Below are 12776 nucleotides of genomic sequence, written 5' to 3'. Positions count from 1 at the left end.
TCTGGGAGAGCGTGGAGGATGGCCCAAGTGCTTGGGCCCCTGCACCTGTGTGGGAGACTGGGAGGAAGGTCCTGGCTCTAAGCTTTGGATTGGCTCAGCTCTGACCGTTGCAGCCATTTGGAGAGTGAACCAACAGACGGAGGACCTTTCTCTCTGTCTCTCCCTCTCACTGTCTGCAACTCTCTCTCTCAAGTAAATAAATAGAAAATCTTAAAAAATAAAAAATAATTTTATTAGAGTGGTTATGTGGTACATTTAAAAGTCTATTATTTATTAATGCGTTTTTGTATGCCTTAAAAAATAATTCTTTGCCTGATCCATGAACAAAACTATTTACTAAAAATTACTCATATTAGGTAAGCCATCAAACACTAAAATAAAAACATGACATAGATATTTAGTTTTGTAAATAAAGCTATATTAGTCTTAGAATTCAGAATTTATGATTCTATCAAAAACACTAATTATATTTAATAGGGAGCATCAATAGGTAATTTACAATTTTCTAGTTGCCAACCCATTGCATTAAAATATTGACTAGACTGCTAACTCTAAAGTAATTCCCTGTTAAATCAAATCAACTAAATTAAGTTAAACCTAACCTCTGTGGAGGTACTGTGAAATTCCCACTGGGCAGCGTTTACTGAGAAAGGATAAGGCAGGCCAATAACCAATCAGATCTTTCTCAGTCAGAGTTTATCTCCCTTTCCATTTTTTCTCCCATAGAATTAAGAAAATACGAACAATCACCATTTTCTTTTCTCATTCTTGACAAAAAACCTTTTTTTTTGTCAATTTTTTTTACATTGACTCTTTTGTTAGGACTAATAGCATTATAGGCAATAGATTTTTCTGAAAAACTAAGTTAACCCTTAAGTGAGGTTAAGATTGTAATTCCTGTTTAGATTATTTTCTTTCTTTTTTCTTTTTTTTTTTTTAAAGAATTTATTTATTTATTTGAGAGGTAGAGTTACAGACAGTAAGAGGGAGAGACATAGAGAGAGGTCATCCTTCCGTTTGTTCACTCCCCAGATGGCTGCAACGGCCGGAGCTATGCCGATCCAAACCCAGGAGCCAGGAGCTTCTTCCTGGTCTCCCAAGCGGGTGCAGGGGCCCAAGGAGTTGGGCCATCTTTTACTGCTTTCCCAGGCCATAGCAGAGAGCCGGATTAGAAGAGGAACAGCCAGGTCTAGAACCAGGGCCCATATGGGATGTGGGCGCCTCAGGCTGAGGAGTAACCTACTGTGCCACGGCACCAGCCCCCTGTTTGGATTATTTTCAACTTTATCATTGAGAATCAGTTTGCCTTTTACTGGTAGAAATAAGTTCCCATGAATACCCATTACTTGAAGATTTGTTTATTTGAAGGGCAGGGTTACAGAGAAAAAGAGACAGAGAGAATCTTCCATCTGCTACTTCACTCCCCAAATAGCCACAATGGAGCCTGGCTGGTCTGAAGCCAGGAGCCAGGAGCTTCTTCTGGGTCACCCCCGTGGGTGCAATGGCTAAGCATTTGGGCCATCTTCCACTGTTTTTCCCAGGTGCATTAGCAGGGAGCCGAATCTGAAGTGCAATAGCTGGGACTTAAACTGACACACATATGGGATGTCGGCACCCCAGACAAGGCTTTACCTGCTATGCCACAGTGCCGGCCCTATACTATACCCATTACTTCTTACAATGAAATATATACCCAGCCTCAAATTCCACATAGAGCCTCAACATCCCTAGCCCTGGCCTTAATTGAATGTTGCAAAGTATCTTTCATAGTATGAAGTAGGAGTATTACAGGAAATAAATTATAATTGATGTGAAAGATTAATGCAGTCATTTAACAGAGTATGGCTCATCATCCTTCATTTCATTCCTTGTAGATTCTAAATCTCTCATTGACAGTAAACTAGAGTTACTGAAAATGTTTCTAGAGAAATGAATATAATTAACAGTATGTTTTAAGACATTTTTAACAGTAGAAATCTTGTCTGATTTAAATCTATAAATAAATCATTTATAATATTAATGATTTTTAAAAGATTTATTTATTTACTTGAAAGAAAGGCAAAGTGACAGAAAGAAAGAGAAATCAGTCTTCTAACCACTGATTCATTCCCAGACGGTCGCAACAGGTAGATCTCAACCAGGCCAAAGCTGAGAACCAGGAACTCCATCCTGGTTTCCCACATAGGTGGCATGGGCCCAAATACTTAGGTCATCTTCACTGCCTTCCCAGGCACATTAGCAAGAAGCTGAATCAGAAGCAGAGCACCTGGTACTCGAATTGGCACTCAGATATGGGATACTGGCAGTGCAAGCAGCACCTTAATCTGCTGCACCACAATGCCAGCTCCAGGAAAGATTTATCTTTGCCCATTTACTTTCTCCCCAGGATTTATATTTCTCTAAAAATGTCAGGAATTTATAAAAATTTCAAACAGCTGTTCCTTCCACATTGCCTACACCACTAATTTCTCTTTATGGAGTGGTTTAAGGTAAGAAGGTATCATGTATAAGCCAAAAACACATGTAATCTATAATCAAGAAATGAAACCCATATACTACTTAATTGCCTACTCTTTTCAGCTTACCAGAGTTGTCTGAGAAAGGAAACCTGATCACAACATTTTCACCATTTGGTAATTTTGAAACTAAGAAAAGCTGCATAAAAGCAGGGTAGCAGCCAAAATTTGGGATCCTGCAGTGCTTTTTGAGTGTAGTGGGCAAGGACCTTGATCAGAGTTGTCTCCGTAGCCATGTAGTCTACCCACGCATGATTGTGACATCAACCCTTTTCTACAAAGTCTACCTGTAGTCTACTAAATGAGTTGTTGCTCACATGCAACTAGTTTATTTTTTTACTCAGACCTGAGCTCTTTGAGAATTTTCTAGACTAAAAAGACCTAAAAAAAACCCATCTTCCTAGCCCATCCTGAGGGAATTTAATGACTACACTGTCTTCGAGGAGTATAAGAAATGATTGAATATTTCCACAAAGATTGAACATTGTGGCACAGTGAGTTAAGGTACCACTTGACATGCCTGCATCCTTTGTCAGAGTACCTGGGATTGAGTCCAGACTCTACTTGCAATCTAACTCCTGCTATAACTTTAAGAAAAAAAAAAGATTGAACATGTTAGTAGCTTCAGTGTTACAGTAGGATAGTTGCCACATGTTTTTACCTGACTTATCTTTGGTATTGCTAATGCTTGTTTAAACAGACTCATTAGAAGTGATCAGAGTGGGCTAGTGCTGTGGCGTAGCGGGTGAAGCCACCACCTGCAGTGCCAGCATCCCATATGGGCACCGGTTCAGGTCCCGGTTGCTCCACTTCTGATTCAGCTCTCTGCTGTGGCCTGGGAGGGACAGTGGAAGATAGCCCAAGTCCTTGGGACACTGCACCTGTGTGAAAGACCTGGAAGAAGCTCCAGGCTCCTGACTTCAGATCAGCCCAGCTCTGGCTTTTGCAGCTGTTTGAGAGAGGGAACCAGCGGATGGAAGACTTCTTTCTCTCTGCCTCTGCTTCTCTGTAACTTTGCCTTTCAAATAAATAAATAAATAAATAAATCTTCAAAAAAAAAGTCATCAGAGGCAGTGTTGTGGCATAGCAGGTAACCACTTGTAACACCAGCACCCCGTAAGGATTCTGGTTTGAGTTCCTGCTGCTCCACTTCTGATCCAGTTCCCTGCTCTTGTTCCTGGGGAATGCAGTGGAAGATGGCCCAAGAGCTTTTTGTGGGAATTCAGAAGAAGCTCCTGACTCGTGCCTTCAGCTCAGGCTCTTGTGGCCATTTGGGGAGTGAACCAACTGATGGAAGATACCTTCTCTGTATGTCTCTTCCTTTCTCCATAAAAGATGCTACATAAACACCTAAAACATAAATTTCTTCATAGAATGAGAATGTAAAAAGGAGTCTTTGAGAAGCAAGATTTTTTTTTACTCTGTGTGGAAGAACATATTGCCTTTTCTCAATCTTTATTGTAGGCAGGATGGCATAATCTGACCCTGTTAAGAGACTGCAGAATATGTATCCCCAATAGTTAGAGAACTCCCTCCTATTAATTATAACAAATTATAGAAAAGTATAGCAATTAGTGAATTGCTGTTTTTATATAATGTTTTGCTTCCAGAAACAGTAGTCCAAAGGAGTAACTTTAAAAGACACGTCAGACACTGTGATGATCAAAGTTTAAAAAAAAAAATAGTCCTACGAAAGGGATTTCTCAGTGGTTTCCGTATTATACCCTATGTACTTTTTGCCTTTTCTATTTTTGGGCTGATTCCTTCAGCTCTGGCTGCCTAGTGAGGTAATTTACACACTACTTCAGAATGGTGATTACTTTAATAAATTATTTAAATCAAAACCCCAGTAAAAGGACATTATTCTTATATGCATTGTAAATAAAAATAGTAGACCCAATGATAGAAAAAAATAAGAAACAGGATGCATTATGTTTTACCTTTCTTGGATCCTAGAACCCTTGAGGAATTTTCTTCCCTGAAAATTCTGTGTCTACATAATGTTGGACATAGTTTCATACAAACCTCCAGAAACCTGTGGATTGCCCATTGACTCCAGGTTAAGCACATCAGTAATTAGATTTGCCTTGCTACGTGATCAGTAGCCACATGATGTTATTCAATTTTAAGTTAATTAAGTCAAATCTCCTTTTTCACTTTCCACATTTTATATGCTCAGTAGCCACATGTGCCTAATGGCCACCATTATTGGACATAGTAAATACAGAATGTTTGTTTCATCACAGACAGTGCTGTTAGATAGCAGTAGGTTAGATGGTTCTAAAATATTTGCTTTAAGAATTTTATTGGGGGCCAGCACTATGGCATAATGGGAAAAGCTGCTGCCTGCGGTTCAAGTCCTGGCTGCTCCACTTCCAATCCAGCTCTCTACCATGGCCTGGGAAAGCAGTAGATGATGGCCCAAGTCCTTGGGCCCCCTGGCTTTGGATCGGCACAGCTCTGGTCTTTGCGACCAACTGGGGAGCAAACCATCAGATAGAAGATCTTACTGTCTGCCTTTCCTTCTCTCTCTGACTCTTGACTTTCAAATAAATAAGTAAATCTTTAAAAAAAAATTCTTATTATTGGGGGCCAGCACTGTGGTGTAGCAGGTTAAGCCTCCGCCTATGGTGCCAGCATCCCATAAGGACGCCAGTTTGTGTCCTGGCTGCTCCTCTGCCAATGCAGCTCTCTACTATGGCCTAAGAAACCAGTAGAAGATGGCCCAAGTGGTTGGGCCCCTGCACCCATGTGCAAGACCCAGAAGAAGTTTCTGGCTCCTAGCTTTGGATCTGCCCAGCTCTAACCATTGCGGCCATTGTGGGAGTGAACCAGCAGATGCAAGACCTCTCTGTTCCTTTCTGTGTCTGTAACTCTACCTCTCAAATAAACCAAATCTTTAAAAAACATCTTACATATGTTCTTGTGTTTTGAAAACCTAGAATATAGCATGTATTGTAAGAAAGTTTCTTTTAACCACAGAATAAGTCTGTTATCAAAGCATAAGTACATGTATCGCTAGAACTAAGGCAAGACCTTTAGGATTTTTCTGTGATCAGTTGTTTGGCTTTTATCTTGTTGTATCTCAGTTAAATTCTCCATACTGGTAGTTCTAAATCATTTCTACTTCTATGTAAACCCTTGTCTGCAGTATAGGTGGAACTTTTACAAGATGATACTTCAAAAACTTTGAAAAAATGGAATTTAAAGTGTGAATTTACTTCCGTGCAGAAAAAAATTTGAAGGTTATGTATTGTTTTTCATAATGTGTATTTTCCATATATTGTGAAAAAATTACACCAAAGTAAAATTTTAATTCCATTTTTATTAACTTTTTAAATACCCTTATATGCTCAGAAAAACTGATGCTATCAATTTTCCACATTTCTGTGTCAAAAATATTGTGTGTTCACCTTTGTCTCTTATTATGATGTGCTACAGAAACAGCAAAAGGATCAAGGGAATGCAAAAGCTTTTGAATTCAATAGTATAATCCAGACTTAAAGGGGAGTTGAGAAGTAGACTTACTCTTTTTTAGAAGCTTAGGCTCCACTCACATGATTTGATCCTTTAAATCTGTTTTGGGGCCCTTGCACATGTATCTTGAAATAATTAGCAGGAATTCCTAATACGTGATGCAGACGATACTATATTCATCCTCAAATATACAGCTGATCTCATTATCATCAGAGAAAATAATAGGAGCTAACCCTTTATTCACTGTGGAGGGCACCCATGTGTTTCACATTAGCTTCTTCATTTAACTCTTAGAACAACTCTTACCGGGTGAGTAGTGTGATTAAGTTTTGAAACAAGATTAGAAAGGTTATGTAACTTGGTCCAGATTGGTTAATAGGAGTTTTGGAAACCATAATTTCTTGAATTAGTCACTTGAGTCTTCTCCATTTTTTTATTGTAGTTAAAAAACATAGAACATGAAATCTATTCCCTTAAGCTGTTAACTGTATAGAACAGTAATATTAACCATCTTCTCGTGGTTTTTGTTTTTTTTAAGATTTATTTGAAAGGTAGAGTTACAGAAAGAGAGAGTAAATACCCCAAATAGCCACAACAGCCAGAACTAGACAAATCAGAAGCCAGGATTCAAGAACTTCTTCCAGGTCTCCCACGTGAGTACAGGGGCCCAAGTACTTCTGCTTTCCCAGGTGCATTAGCAGAGAGCCAGATCAAAAGTGCAGCAGCCAGAACTCAAACCGGGACCAATATGGGATGCCAGTGCAGGAACCAGTGGTTTTATCCTCTATGCCACAGCACCAGCCCATGCTCATTTTTGTATAGCAGATTTCTAGAAGTTTTCACCTTGTGTAATAGAAAATTTATACCCATTGAACAGCATTTCTCCATTTCCCCTCCCCCCTAGCCCCAGTAACCCCCATTCTGCTTTCTGCTTCAGTGAATTTGACTACTTTAGATACCTATCATGAGCAGATTCTGTTTGTAAGAAACAGGTCATCTACACAATTTGAGCCTTTCCCCAATGTCAAGCTTTATTAATGATTCACACGTTAATTTAGCTATGAGCTGCATGGGCTTCACTGAGTGCTCAATGACCTAAGTATACCCCATTTCACTTGTAGTCAGCTGTTGGGTCGAACTGGTAAGGCACATGCAGTTATGGCTACTGTCAATATATTGACCATATGAATAATTGTACATTATTTCATATTTGTCCTACACTTAACATGTATCACACACTAAGATGGAAGAAAATAAGGTCAGTGGGCCAGGGAAAGAGGGAGAATTAGAGAATCCTTGGAGAGGTCTGGATGTTGGTCCTCATATTGCAAAGAAGTTAGTGATGAGTCAGGCTTAGCCTTTGTTGGCCAAAGCCTGGGTCACCAGCATTGCAAGGCATTCCACAAGACATGCACTGGACACGGTATAAGAGTCTGGAGGTTTAGTCTGTGTATAATCCAGATCTGGAGTGTGGTGGATTATGCCCTTGTGTGTAATTGATTATGCCCTTTTTTTAAATTACTGAAAAGTATTCATAGTGTTTATGTACCACCTTGTCTTTATCTGTTCATCTGCTGTTTCAGCTTCTTGGCTGTTGTGAGTTATGTCTCAGTGAACATAGGAGTGCAAATATCTCTTTGAGATCCTGTGTTCATTTTTTTTGGATAAGTAATCAGACCTAGGATGGCTAGATCATATATGATAATTCTGTTTTTAATGTTTTATAGAACCCCCATCCTTTTGGCAATAGCAACAGCTGGACCACTTTACATTCCTACCTAGAGTGCACAAAGGTTCCATTTTTTCCACATCCTCACCAACACTTGTGTTTTCTCTCTTTGTTTTAAAATGGCCATCTTAGCAGGTCTCAGGTAGTATTGTGGTTTTGGCTTCCATTTCCCTGATTAGTTATTTTGAGCACTTTTCCATATACGTGTTGGCCCATGAGTATGTCTTCTTCAGAGAAATGTCTATTCAAGTCCTTTGCCCATTTTTAACATTTAGTTATTTGGTTTTTTGCTATTGAGCTTTTGGAGTTCCATATCTATGTTGCATATCATTCTTTTGTCATTGACCCAGCAGCCGGGGTGGGGGGTGGCTTAGCTTCAGCGAAATAGCAGTGTCAGAGCACAGTTACCCTCATTTCGACATGAGATCTGACTGAACAGTGAGTGCATTTCCAGTGCCACCACACCTACCAGATCGGATCCACATTGTTTCAGAAATCACCAGGTGATGCATGTGCACATTAACCTTTGAGGAGCATTGTCTTAGAATAATAGTTGAACATTTTGAAGGTTTTTACCTACAGTCAAACTGTTAATACTCATCAAAGAACCTCCTCAAAAATTCCGCTTCCTAGGGATATATTTTTATAGTTCATTTGAGCAGAGTTGCTGTTGGAAGTGAGAAGTAGAGCAGATAATTTGTTGCTGTTAATTTGTAACACATATGCAAAGTGAATTTGGGCCAAAGCAGAGTTTCCAAGCAGCTTCGCCTCTTTGCTGAAAGGAGCTAGATGTGATTTACTTCCTTTTGCTTGTTAGGGTTCACGGTGCCTGTGGCAAGGATTATATACTTCTGCATCTACTGTCTTTTTGCCATGTGGTGAGATATATAAACACGTACATGTGGTGACAGCTGGAAATAATTTACTAGAAAAATCCTAGTTATATCTGCTGGCCCAGCATTTAGTATTTTGGGGACTCTTTTTTAGAACAGAATACTATCAAGCTTTGCCACAAGGCCCTGTCACCTAATTTATGTCCTTTTCCATGAGTTCAGGATACCCACACTGTCTATTTTTGTTTGTTTTTAAGATTTTTTTTTTTGTTTATTTGAGAAGCGGAATCACAGAAAGGGAGAGACACACAGAGAAAGGTCTTCCATCTGCTGGTTCACTCCCCAATGGCCGCATCAGACAGGGCAGGCTAGGCCAAAGCCAGGAGCTTCCTCCTGATCTCCGCACAGGGGCCCAAGCATTTAGACTGTCTTCCACTATCCTCCCAGGCACACCAGTAGGGAGCTGGATAGAAAGTGGCTTAGCCAGGACTCACCGTCATCTCAGACGGCAGTTTTACCTGCTACGCCACAGTGCCATGTGTCCCCTACACACACACAGTCATAGATAGTAATGATGTTCACAATCCCCAGGTGATCACCCTGTAAATCCTTGATTTCCACATAGAAATTTAGGTGCTGCTGCTTGGTAAAAATTGCATTTCTTCAGTACAGTAAGGTCCAATATTTTTTATGTGCTTTACACATGGTGAAACCCAGAGATTTGAAAATCACTGCTCTAAATTAAATATATATTCAAGCTTCAAGTCTATGCTATGTAAACACTCTCTGGAGTGATTAGAGTGGATTCAGCATCCCACTTGGTCCTTATTTACTGAAGACTATCCTTACATGAAGAGTGAAAAAAAAGTGAAAGATTCCTGTCTAGGGAAAAATCCTTTTGTTAACACTCAGAAATGTTTATTGTTATTTTAGGACTTAGTGTAATTTTTACACCATTGATTGTTAACTACCAGTGGACCCATTACAACACGGCCCAAGCACTAACAGTCTAGCCATGAATATAGCTGGACCACCCACAATTCCAGGCAGAGAAAATTCTCTGAAATAGACTTTTCCTAGAAGCTAAGTTAAAGTTAAAACTCCAATTACTGTTCCATTTTCATTCTTTCATGTCTTCATTCAATAATCGTTTATCAGATACCAGATCCATTCGAGGCATTGTAGTCCATATAACAGATATAAAATAAATAAAACTTTGTTCTTGACCTTGAGGGGGTTCATAGCCTAACATAGTAATAGAGCTGTACATATAAATAATTAATTAAACACAGATATTGGCCCTTATTGGACATGGAGAAGTGGAGTGAGTCAAGCTATAGAAGAACCTGAATGAAAAGAATTGTATGAATGCTTCACATGAGACACTAATCTCCACTGCCATTGTCTGCCAGCTGTAAAAGGAATGTCTATCTTCTGAGCAAATCAGTTGGCTGTATCCAAAACTCATTATCCTTCCTCCCATTTAAAAAAAAGAAAGAAAGAAAGAAAGAAACACACCTTCTCTACATGTTTTCCTAGATTGTCCACTGGCACTCTCTCAGCCAAAACACTTCCTTTGGCCCATCAGTAATCAAGGACTGTCAGTTTAATCTCCTGTAGCCTCTCCGTCCTTAGTCCCTTATCCTCCTCATTAATCACTGCTAATGTTGCTGCCTCAGATAAGCCCTCAGACTTGTACATCTGCAGTAGTCTCCCTATTGGTCTCCCCATCTTGAGACTTGCCTGTTTCTAATCCAGTCTCTTCATATCAGTTTAAACCATAGAAATGGCTCTACTTCCTTAGGAAAAGATCTAAAATCCTTAATACTGTGTACAGGTTAAGCCAAACTGCTTAGATTCAAATCCTGACCCCCTACAGCTGTTTGGAGCAGGTCACTTCAGTGCCTGAGTTCTTTCTTAAGTGTAACTTTCACAGGGTTAATGCGGTGCTAAGTGAGTTAACACTTTATGTGTGAAGTGATTAACAATGCATGGCGCAACATAAATGCACAATGATGGTGCTAATCCTGGTGGGGGGTTATCAAGTACCTCCCCTGTGTGGTACTCACCTTCCTTTCCAAAACCTAACAATCTAGAGAAGGGAAACAAATAGGTAAACTGTCACTCCCCCTCTTCGTGGAGGAACGACACAGGACCCTGCGCTGTTCTTTTGTCTGCTCGGCCCTCCCCGGGTTTGCTGCTGGTTCTTCCCGGGTTGGCTACCGACCCTTCCGCCTCCGTGGAAGGGCGGTTCCCCCTAGCCACTTTCCCCACTTCCGCGGGGGAGTGGTACACCGCCGGCCGGCTCTCTCGGGGGCTGCACAGGTGTTCCTTCAGATAGATGTTCCCTTTAGGTATTCCTGGTGCATGCTGTCTCTCTCCTCCTTTATAGTCCTTTTCCACCAATCCCAACTCTGCTACCCACACGCCGAGTACGCTGCTCTCCTCCAATCAGGAGCAGGTCCTACAGTTTATTGGTTGAACTGGAGGCAGCTGCGTAGAAGCTGTTTCTCCCTTCTCAGCGCCATATTGTGGGAGAGCAGATGCATAGAATAAGTCTTAATTCCAGTAACTTAGTCTAGTCCGGGTTGCTCCCCACAGTAAACAAATTATATTGTGGGTACAATTGCAGTTTTGAGCAAAGTGCTAAATGGCTAGGGAGTCAGAAAACTACAACATCTTGTTGCTTAGGGGACCTGTACTGTAACAAAGAGGATGGAGTGCAGGTGCTGCTTTGAGACCCAGCTCTCCACTTCCAGTACTGCTATCTGTTATGACCTGGGAAAGCATTAGAAGGTTATCCAAATGCTTGGGCCCCTGCACCCACATGGGAGACCTGGAAGAAGCTCCTGGCTCCTGGCTTTGGATTGGCCCATCTCCAGCCATTGCAGCCATTTAGGGAGTGAACCAGTGGATGGAAGATCTCTCTCTCTCTCTGCCTCTGCCTCTCTGTAACTCTTCCTTTCAAATAAATAAATAAGTCTTTTTAAAGAAATCTTGTTGCTTAAAAATATTATATTAAAATTTTTATTTATTTGAAAAACAGAGATAGGAGAGACAGAAAGAAAGATTTCCCACTTGCTGGTCACTCCCCAAGTGGCACAATGGCCAAGAGTGGGCTAGACAAAAACCAGGAGCATTAAACTCCATCTGGGTCTTTCATAGGTACAGGGACCTAAGGACTTGGGCCATCTTCAGCTGCTTTTCCAGGAGCACTAGCAGGGAGCTGGATTGGAAGTGAAGTAGCCAGGATACAAACCAGGGCCCATATGAAATGCCAGCATTGCTTATGGAGGCTTAACCTACTATACCACAAGGGTGGACCCCAAAATTTTTATTTTCTAAAATACATAGTTACTTGACCTCCCAAATACAACTGAATACCTCCCAAGCCATATGTTCCTCAGGCATGGAAGTTGCATATTCATGATTTTGTTCCCCTATACTTTTGCAGTGACCCTAAACAATTTAACTCTAGAATATGCAAACATTTAGGTCCATTCTCTTTGCAATAATTTACAAGGAAAAAAAAAAAAAAAAAACCAGAAGCTGGGCATTAGACATACAACAGGGAAGGAAAATAACCAAAGAAGTAAAGCCTTGGGGGAAAAAGTAGACAATGGTAGAGATTAACTGTGCTTTGTTGATTTTTGGAGCATGTGGGCCACTGAGCTTTGTACAAGAATCATCATGGGAGTGGTAGCGAGGAGACTACAGAACACTGGCAGAATACACACAAATTCAAAGTAACTTCTGTAAACATAATTCAAAAACAACAGTGAACCTATGTATAGAGGAAACACAGAGTTGGTTGAAATGACTTCTGCTAAAGTGCTTGTGTATTCTCCCTGATGTCATGTATATGCTACTGTTTTCACCTTCTCTGGTCTGGTACTGATAAGTAGTTTTAGAAACAAAGATGAACAGTTTGATTTTGCATTTTTTTTGCATACTAGTTATACTATATATATATTATATATATAGTATTTATTTTGTATAGCTCAGTTAGGTGTCTTACCCATCCTCCTGCTCACATAAACCTGTGCATTCTCTACCTCTATATCTTTACCCTTTTAACTTATTAGTGCCTTCAAATAATTGTGAGCACTCTAACCTTGTTGGTAAGGATTATGTCTTGCAACATGGTACAGAAAAAGATGAGTAGCCAGCAGATACTCAGTTGGTTTTTGTTGAATGAATACATGCTGTCCTCTGGTGTCA

The 12776-nt window shown here is 40.3% G+C and overlaps 1 protein-coding gene across 7 annotated transcripts in view; it reads left to right on the top strand.

Moving 5' to 3' along the window:
- The window catches only part of ZNF277 (zinc finger protein 277), a 148968-nt gene that overhangs the window by 60171 nt on the left and 76021 nt on the right, over window positions 1–12776 (top strand). The gene's annotated exons all lie outside the window — the stretch shown is intronic.

This window comes from Oryctolagus cuniculus, chromosome 3 (assembly GCF_964237555.1).
Source record: "Oryctolagus cuniculus chromosome 3, mOryCun1.1, whole genome shotgun sequence".
NCBI classification, from domain to species: domain Eukaryota; kingdom Metazoa; phylum Chordata; class Mammalia; order Lagomorpha; family Leporidae; genus Oryctolagus; species Oryctolagus cuniculus.
Note: the sequence above shows the minus strand (reverse complement) of the source record. Positions and strands in the feature narration are given on the sequence as shown.